The 9,337-nt window shown below is 28.8% G+C and overlaps 1 protein-coding gene across 1 annotated transcript in view; it reads left to right on the top strand.

Annotated features, from left to right (window-relative positions):
* The first annotated feature begins 566 nt into the window (after nucleotides 1–566).
* LOC129916539 (RYamide receptor) overlaps nucleotides 567–9,337 on the top strand; it is a 105,673-nt gene continuing 96,902 nt past the window's right edge. Inside the window, exon 1 of the mRNA XM_055996544.1 lies at nucleotides 567–1,178. The gene's annotated coding sequence lies outside the window, so the exon portion shown is untranslated. The remainder of the gene's footprint in view (nucleotides 1,179–9,337) is intronic.

Here is a 9,337-nt window from a genome sequence, read left to right as displayed (position 1 = left end):
GAAACATTTTTAAATTTTTGATTCTTATTTTTCTAATTTTTGTCTGTTAATTTACTGACATTGACAACAAGAAGATGAGTTCAAATATTGAGTGCAAGTGTTTATTTAATTGCCGTTAGTGTGTATTTCCATCGAGGCCAAAATTGTAATTTATATTTTATTTGCAAATTGTCTCCATGCACTGTGGCGTATACGTGCTCTATTTTTGCGTTGTTAGTTTTTATTTTTAACAAACTATCGGTGTTTCTTCTATATACATTATGTATAATAATTCAATGATTCAATGTTTATGCAGATTTTTCAAAATGCTTAATGCTACTTATCTTAAAACTACAATACACATACCCATATAATAATGCCACTACTTGGCATCCCTAACACAAAACACTTTTCAAATATGAAATATAATAAACAAAATTCTTTACTCTACCGTCTACCTGCACTAATTGCACACATGTTGTCTTGGCTAAAACATTGGAAGTAATCAAAACAAAAATATTACACCACGTGCTATACTAGCTCAGCTGATATCATTCACAAAATCGTACCGCCATCCTTTTTTTGAGAAAAAAGTTTTTGAAATCCTGCGCATTGAAATATCCAGCAGTAAGCAGTATTGTGTTGAGTGAGGGCTTTTAGTACATAAAAGCTTTTGTAAAATATTAGCAATTAAATCTAAAGTTTAGCATCGGTTCCACAGTATTTTCGCGGGATCTTAGCGTGTTGGGTTAAAAAATATCTTTCCTAACATTGAGTGCAGTAGTCTTCGTGTTCGTGAGTAATTTCTTTCTGTGCATCCACTCGTTTTTTTTTTCAAATTCAATTCAAAACCGTTGCTGCGTTGTTTGTTATTCGATTTAACTAAGTGTTAATTCTAACAAACCCATTCTAGATCAAGTGCAGTTTCTAATTAGTTTAATTATGACCTAAAGTCCTTCTTCATGCATGCACGCCTATAATATAACATCATGTATATTTGATGAAATAAATAAAAAAAATTTAAAGTTGTTTGTGATTTTTAAAAATTATTTTCATAAATAGAAAAAAAAAATAAATAAATAAGTGCATCACCTTAACTCATTTTGTAACAAAATAGATTAAAAAAGTGTCTAAATGATCTATCACCAATATAATAATTATTATCACGTTCTTTGAATCAAGAAGCCGGGGGTGCAATTGTAAGTAGATATATATGTCTCTTTTAGATCGTAATCAAAAACAAGATTTTAATCTTCATAACTCATTCATTTATTTTCATTATTTCAATAACTGAAATTACATTTAACATTCTATGTGCGAAGCTGGTTATATTTTTTTCATTTTTTCTTAACTCTCTAGAGAGACAATCGCATTGAAATGACCGACTATTTATTAAGCATGTGATAACTGGCTAATACGATTTATATAGATAGATTATAATGGTTGGGTGACACACCTACTCGTATCTACTCGCAATTCAATTTGAAGCTTGACCCATGTGTGATATCTAGAAATGTAATTTTAATACCATTATTGTCCATGGAAATAAGATGATTACCACTTAAGACAAAATGGATTACTATCCAAGAATTTGATAATAAAAATATACAAATTGAAAACGTTCGGTTTTTTTATGTATTGCAGATAGATACAATTCCACTAAAAGTCTTAAGATATTTCAAAAAATTTTCAAAGAAATCCGGAAAAGAAATAAAATGCACCACTGTGGTCGCACGTACTTGCTCTTATGGCAAGAGTAACTTTAATCTTAAAGCTTTTTATTGAACAATTTTAGTTTTTATAATTTATCAAATACCGTTTTAAATGACCTTTAACACGAAACCAAGCCATTTGATTCTTGTACCTATAGAAGGGAGTTTTTAGAAAAAAATTTCGAAAATTGGAAGAGCCGTTTTATAAAAAAATATGTTTTTATCAATAAAAATTTTAGAAAATTTTTCAAAAAAAGTTAGTATATGCCATTTTAAAGAAAATATTATTCAACACATTAAAATGAAGTTTCAATAAAATCAATCAACAATTTATCAAAAAATTGATTTTTCAAAAAAAAAATTTGAAACATTTTTTAAAAATCCAAAAATGGTTTTTTTTTAAATTATATAAAATTTTTAAATAACCTTTATTTAATCGTTTTTGAATAATTTTGGTTGAAATCTACTATGTCGTTTACGAGAAATTCATAAATAAAAAAAAACCGTTCTATGTCAGGTACGGTTTATAACTGTACAAAAAATGTTTTCCTTATTTCAAAAAAAGGCTTTTATGTGTAACACTAAACAGAAAAATTTGAATCAAAATCGTAAGAACCGTTTTTGAAATAAATTAACTTTTCTATTTCCGTTATATGACAGGTACCGTTAGTTTTGGTCCTAAAAAAAAATTTCAATTTGTCCTCTAGGGATTCACCCAAAACTGTTAACTACCAAGTTTGAAGAAAACCGCTGCAGTAGTTTAGGCTGTAGCTCGAGGTACTTACAGACCGACAGACAGACATACAGAATTGCCGGACCTACTTTTTTGGAACTCATCGTAACGTAATGTCATGTAAAATTATTGCTATCTCGAGTTTAATTTTTTTACGAATTTGGTTCTAGTCAGCTTTGTTAAATTTTAAGACCGAATTAATGTACGCAGTGATGCTTTTGCATCAAAAATAATTCTGGTGCAAAGCTGATGGTTTGCAGGTAAGGTAGTGTTTTTAATCTCAAACCCCAAGCACGGCCATTGGCAAAAAAAGCATAATTGAAGATTGTTTTTATATTAGCAGTGCTTAAAGTGAACCCAAATCCCAAACAAAATTCCGGGGTTCGGCAAATTTGTGGAAAGCCAAATGCAGCGTTTTCACATGGAAATAAAACCACATTTGAAATGAGTGGCTATTTCGTAGGGCATTATTTCACGTAGCCGTGGATAGTTTTTTTTAAAGATTTATTCGTAATTGAAGTATTCTAGCTACTGAGAAAATAGTTTTTATATTTTTCTCAAAAACTAGAAGAGATAGACTCATTTACCGTACCTTATTTATTTAAAGCTTTTTTTTTGCTTAGCGGTATCACATTTTTTAATATCTTTTAATATAAAAGTGAATCTCCAAATACACAATATATTTTCGATAGAAAGTGTTTTTTTTTTTTTTGTAGTGTTATAGTGTTATCATTTTGTTAAAAGCTTGTTATCTCGAAATTCAATTGCATGGAGTTATACACCACTTTAAATTTGAGACCCGCATATGGTTATCAGTGTTTAATAAGAAATCAAAAGGGGCACCTAATTTTATGAGTACCTATAATTTTGTATTTAAATTCAAAGTCATACCATTTATTATAAAATCCATTGCTTTTAAAATGTTAAACAAAAATTAAAATTTAAAATTATGTGTGGAACTCTGGTTTATAATTCATGACGGTAAGTGTTGTTTTCGAGTCTTAGTCATTTTTCTGTAAACTATCTATCCCTCCTACAAGGGGGGAAATAGAGCCCCCTCACATGGTAAAAAAAGTTGTATTTGACTATTCTGCAAAAATCCGTTACTATTTTATTCCGACTGAGTTCTGTATCGTTACTTCAACTACCATTTTATCATTTTTATAGTCCTAGAAAATAAATTCATGAAACTTTTTAAATACATCTTATTCTATTTCGTTTCCCGACTACGGCTTAGCTGTTTAGACTCAGAAGTAAATTGTAAGTCCCTTCCATTCTTGCAAATTATACACGAGTACACAAGAATGGTTGACAGTTGTAAGTCACCAGGCCTTGCTCTTTCACAAAAAAATTTCTTCTATCTTTGCTCTATGTTATATGTTCAAACGCCAATTATATCTCACAAACATGTTAAAAAGTTGACGTCGGTTAATAAACTTATATTTTTGCCAAAATACAAGGTTTTCGATAAATTAACCAAAAATGATTTTTTTATTTTAAATTTAGTTGATTAACCTTTTTGTGTTTTTGTACAATAAAAAATCTTAACCCTTTCGAACCCAAGCTATGAAAATCATTATTAAAAAATGTTTTTTTTCAGTATTATCGTGTCAAAAACATCACAACTAAGAAATATGAATAGCAAAAAGTTATGTTCCAAAATAATAAATAGCAAAACTAATGTGTTATTCTCATGTTACATGTAAGTAACATACACTGCCTATGACCACCAAAAAAGTCGGACAACTGAGAAAATAACTTTTTATAGAACAATAATGTTTGCTACTTCTTCTAAGCCAAAACACTAAACACTTTCTGGATTAACATTTTTTATATTTTTTTTTTTTCAAAATTATGAGCATATATTATTATATGGAATATTTTTGGAATACTTTTTTATTTGATGGAATATTTTTTACGAATTTTTAAAGATATGTTACAAGAGAGTAACGCTGGTACCGAAAGGGTTTAAATAAAAAATTTGATTTTCTCAATTGGTGCAATAAATTTATCCATAATAGTCTTCCTCTTAAAAAAACTGAATGCCTAAAAAAAGAGACAGTTATTATAACTCTGTGTTCATAAAAAAAAAAACTACAAAATGTTTTAAATATAATTTAAAACGTTTTAAGCTAAATTACTAAAAAGATATTGAGGCATATAAAGAGTTAAAGTCCGAAAAATTACTTTGCTTGAATCTATATTAAGATAATAATAAAAATGGATATAAAGAAGAGTTTTATTTCAAGACCCTTCACCCATCCCTCCTTGCATCTTGCATGTTAATGCGTCACGCCACCATTACGTGCAAAGTAGGTATATCATGATAATATCAACTACCCAACATCTATTGTGTCCATGACTTTTTCACACCAAATTAAGACTAATCCTGCTATCCTGTATATAAAATTATAACTTACGTAAAACTAAGTACCTTTCAAATGACATTATATTGGTTGGACGTTAGAGGGCCATCTCCAATAAATTGTTAGCCATTGTGCTTTCGCAATTGAATTTCTATTGTCCATTCACAATTGGAGTTCTATATCGCTGTTAAGTTACATGCATTAACTTTCGAGGTAATAATTTTATTTAATTGCAAGCTTAATATATTGGCAAGAACTTTTGTTAAAAAAAGATCTAGATATTTTAGGGAAAACACGTATCGTCAATAAATTCTATCGTCTGAAAGTCATTCGCCAACCTTGTCCTTTAGCCCAGTTTAATTGTTTTCCAAAACAATTAAATTCACATTTCGGAATCTATGTATTTTTATACAATTGTACCTATGTACTTATAATATTTTATTTTGTCCAGGCAAATTTGTAAATGTTAAAATGAATAAAATATAGCTATTAAAAAAAAAAAACAAACGAAATCGTTTGATATCCTATGCCAACTGTTTCTTCAGACACTACTTTTAGGAAAATAGAACTCTCCAGCTGGTAAAAGCGATGACGGTTTAAGGTGATCTGATCTGGGATCTTAAATACTATTAAATTTCGAATGTGGGGGCTAATTGTAACAAACGACTTCTATAAGGAATTTAAAACGAACGCTGATACGTTATTTTTTAAGATTGTATAAGATCAGGAATTGAAACCCTAATAATATAAACAAAAACAACAAATTACATTAATTTTTTTGAAAAGCAAGAACAAAAATGATTGCTCCGCAAACTTAACATACCTACATAAAAACATAAATACATTTTTGACAGCCCTCATAAACATAATAATAACGTATTCAATAATAGCTGCGTTCCTTTGGAAATATTTATCTACTTTTTAGTACTTAAAACTACTTTGAACTACTTTGCTATACTGAAAAAGTAGTTCAAAGCAGCTTTAAGTACTAAAAAGTAGATAAATATTTCCAAAGGAACGCAGCTAATATTCTCCAATATTTTAACAAGAAAAGAAAATAAACTTTTCTCTTGGTCTCCTGAGAAATCTTAAAATGCTTGAATGTCATTTTTTTTTTTTAAATATTCATTCACTTCTAAAATTGAAATAAATTTATGTTTGGGTTTTAAAAATGATTTGCTATTGATTAAAAAATATTTGATCTTTGACTTAATACATTTGCTAATGGATTTTTTATAGGGAAAAATATAGAGAAACGAACAATTTTATGAAGAATAAACAAAACAGACTAGTTTACTTTTAGTTAAACAAACATAAAATCCAATGAAGGTGGCCATGGCACAAAGTAATAGGTAGTTGACTGCAGAGCTGGCATCTTGGGTTCGAGCCCAATTTTTTCTAAATCGCAAGCTTAACTGAATTTCAAGTATTCAAGATTTTCAAGTATATCTCCACCTCTGTGCCAATTAGTTCTCTGTGTTTTTAGTCCGTAGATTTATCTTCGGATTCAATTAAAATGTAGTGTACCTAATGTAATGTAAATTGATTATTAATTAAAAATAATTTGGTTTTGTAAAACACTGTTATTAAAGGTACTTGTCATAAAATCGTTTCCTTTCGTTTCTATCTAGTATCTCCTATATGACTAAATCGATTTCCACGAAAATTTCTGAATGGAAGCTTTAAATTAGCCGAAAACTCAAATTTTTATTTAAAAAAAAAATAAATTGATCAATTTATTTTTTGGAAATTCTTTTTTTATGTGTCTTATAATAATTTTTTAAGAATGTCGCATACCTATCTTTTTTTTTGGAAAAATTTGTGAACATTTTGGAAATGGGAGAATTTAAAACTAAAAGAGTTTAATAAATTACCCAAGTGAAAAGGGTGTACTTTTGTGAAGAATGAAAAGTTGAGTTGTATAACTTAAATTTAATTTTGTAGCAAAGGAAGTAGCATGCAAACCTACTCTTTCATATATGCTCTTAAAAAAGCAACTAAAAAAAGAGCACGTATACACCACAGTGCACGTGGACAACGTGCAAATAATGTGCGAATTTCAACTTTGGCCGAGATGATAGCATACTTTAATCGAATTTAAATAAACACTTGCACTCAATAATAATTGAACAGAATGTTCATGTTCTTGTCGTCACAGTGTTAATAAATAAAAACAAAACCAAAGTCCTTTAATAGTATATCTCCCGCCGCGTTAATTCTGCTTATTTTTTTGAAATATTATCAAAAATTAAAAATACAAACTTAACATTAAACAAAACCAATACAAATAAATAAAAAATTTTTTTATCGAATACACAATCATATAAAGCAAATGTAGCGCTACACCTCATTCCTAGCTTGTTTTTTACGGTGTCAATGGTTTTAGTGACTTTTGGTTAAAACACTTTTCGCCCAGGATAACAGATGGAACAATCAGTTATATAGACGGTGTTGTACCCTTCTAAGATGCAAACCTTTTTTCGATATTAACCGATTCTGCATACTTCATTACACTGTGATTTTTAATATTAATATTTTAGGGGAATTTGTTAAAATACATGCAATTTGAAAACATCGACAAGAATTTTTTGTTAAATGTCTTGTTATTTAGCTCCTGTTGTATGTAGGTACTTGGATATACATACGTTTTCTACATCTTGTTAGGGTTTTAAAATATTTTGTAAATTTTTTTTGTTAATTTCCGCTGGTTTGTTTTGTGACCCCTCCCAAAACTCCAGTTCTGTATCCGCGCCTGCCATTGCCCACTACCTACGAGTACTAATGAAAACAAATAAACGAATTAAATTAGCTTGGAACATAAGAAGAAATAAAAGAAAAACATTCGATTTAAAATATTTAAAAAAGAATTGTAGTTCAAATTTTCAGGAATAATAGGAAATAAGAAGATATATCAACACCAGTAATTTCCGCCCACTGCCCCGCCCACTAAAGTGAAAAATGGCTATTTAAGTTCAAAAAAGTCGAAAACAAGTACTTTTGTATGAAATTTAACGAAGACAACGTGACTTGCAGTAACCAAAATATACTTTTCTGAAGGTCCTCAATGTTCTGAACTCGAATCCGAAGTCATAAAAAATTAATCAGCTCCTGTTTTTAAAATATTACCGTTAGAAAATGCAAAAAAAGTTTTTTTTTGACTATTTCCGACCTTATTCTTTTATATAAGTAAAATTGTCTGAACATATCTAGTAACGGTTTATATAATAACTGATTACCTTCTTTCAAGACCTGTTTAAATCTTTTCGATATCTTTTTTATTGCCTGAGATATCATGAGTTGTTTGGCATGGTATATCTACCATATTAATTACCATAAAAATTAGACTGAATTGTACTCAGAAATGATCATACTAACCCCTCTCTTTCTAATAAAGTTTCAGAAAATAAGATTTTCTTGCAAGCTTAATTATTGAAACAATTTGTAGGTTTTAATTTTAGTCCTATCTTTATTTTAGTTTTTTTGTGCTCTGAGGGCCATTTGCTGAAACGAAACTTAAATAATTTAAGTTGAACATAAGCTCCTATTCTCTACTTTTTCCTCTGCGTAAGCTGTCACATAAGAGTTTATTTAGAACATAAATGCTTAAGTTTCGATTCAGCAAACGGCTCTGAAACTAACAATCGTAAACCCCAGACAATTGTAAATAAATTGCACAAAACGTGCAATTTTTTTTTCAATAGGTAGGTATATTCAAACTAACGTCAGATTTGAATTCATCGAATCAAAATACATATTAAAAAATATGGTTTTAAAAAAAATCTTTCCATTTTTTATTATAATCTGCCTTTTTTAGAAAATACGTTTTTCACATTTGCTTAGTTTCAAATTGCTCTAAAAAGTTTATTAGGACGAACTAGGATGAGATTTTTGGTGCCAAATGTTGCTCAGATTCAACACTATCATATGATATGAGCCCGCCCACAGAGGCAAACAGAGGAAGTAGTTAAAACAATTTTTGAACTCAAAATTCCGGAAAATTATTTTTTTTTTCCGCTAAACTTGTAACTGATATTGTTAAACTGTTTATTTTTAATATATTTACAAAAAATTTTTTTTTGATTTTATACCATTCAAAAAATACTCATATTTACATCAGTTTTCATAATTTTTCAACTTTCAATACAAATTTCCATATCTAGAAATTATTTTTGAAAGAAATGCTTTCACATCCTGATTCTACAACATAATAACTGTAAGAAAAACTTCCAACATATAAAAAAATCCAGCTTTCACACCAATGAGTTTTTTCCCACTGTGCGGCTGAGTGTGAAGAATTTGGATTATTATGTTAATTTGAAAATTTGCGTTTTTGGCCTCTCGAAAACAACTGAAATTTCTACAAGCTTTTTTGTAGATTAGCTCTTACTTGAGCTCGAAAATAAAAGTTTAAAAAAAAAAGATAAAAATAACGAGAACGTTTTTAAATAAAAAGACGGTGCGTATTGTGCGGTTACTTCGTGTGGAATGGTTTTTTATTGTCTTTTCTTTTTCTTCTTCTTCTTCATTTTTGAAATTGAAATAAATAT

Source organism: Episyrphus balteatus, chromosome 3, assembly GCF_945859705.1.
Source record: "Episyrphus balteatus chromosome 3, idEpiBalt1.1, whole genome shotgun sequence".
NCBI lineage: Eukaryota > Metazoa > Arthropoda > Insecta > Diptera > Syrphidae > Episyrphus > Episyrphus balteatus.
The sequence above is the reverse complement of the archived record's forward strand: the minus strand, read 5'-3'. Positions and strand labels throughout refer to the sequence as shown.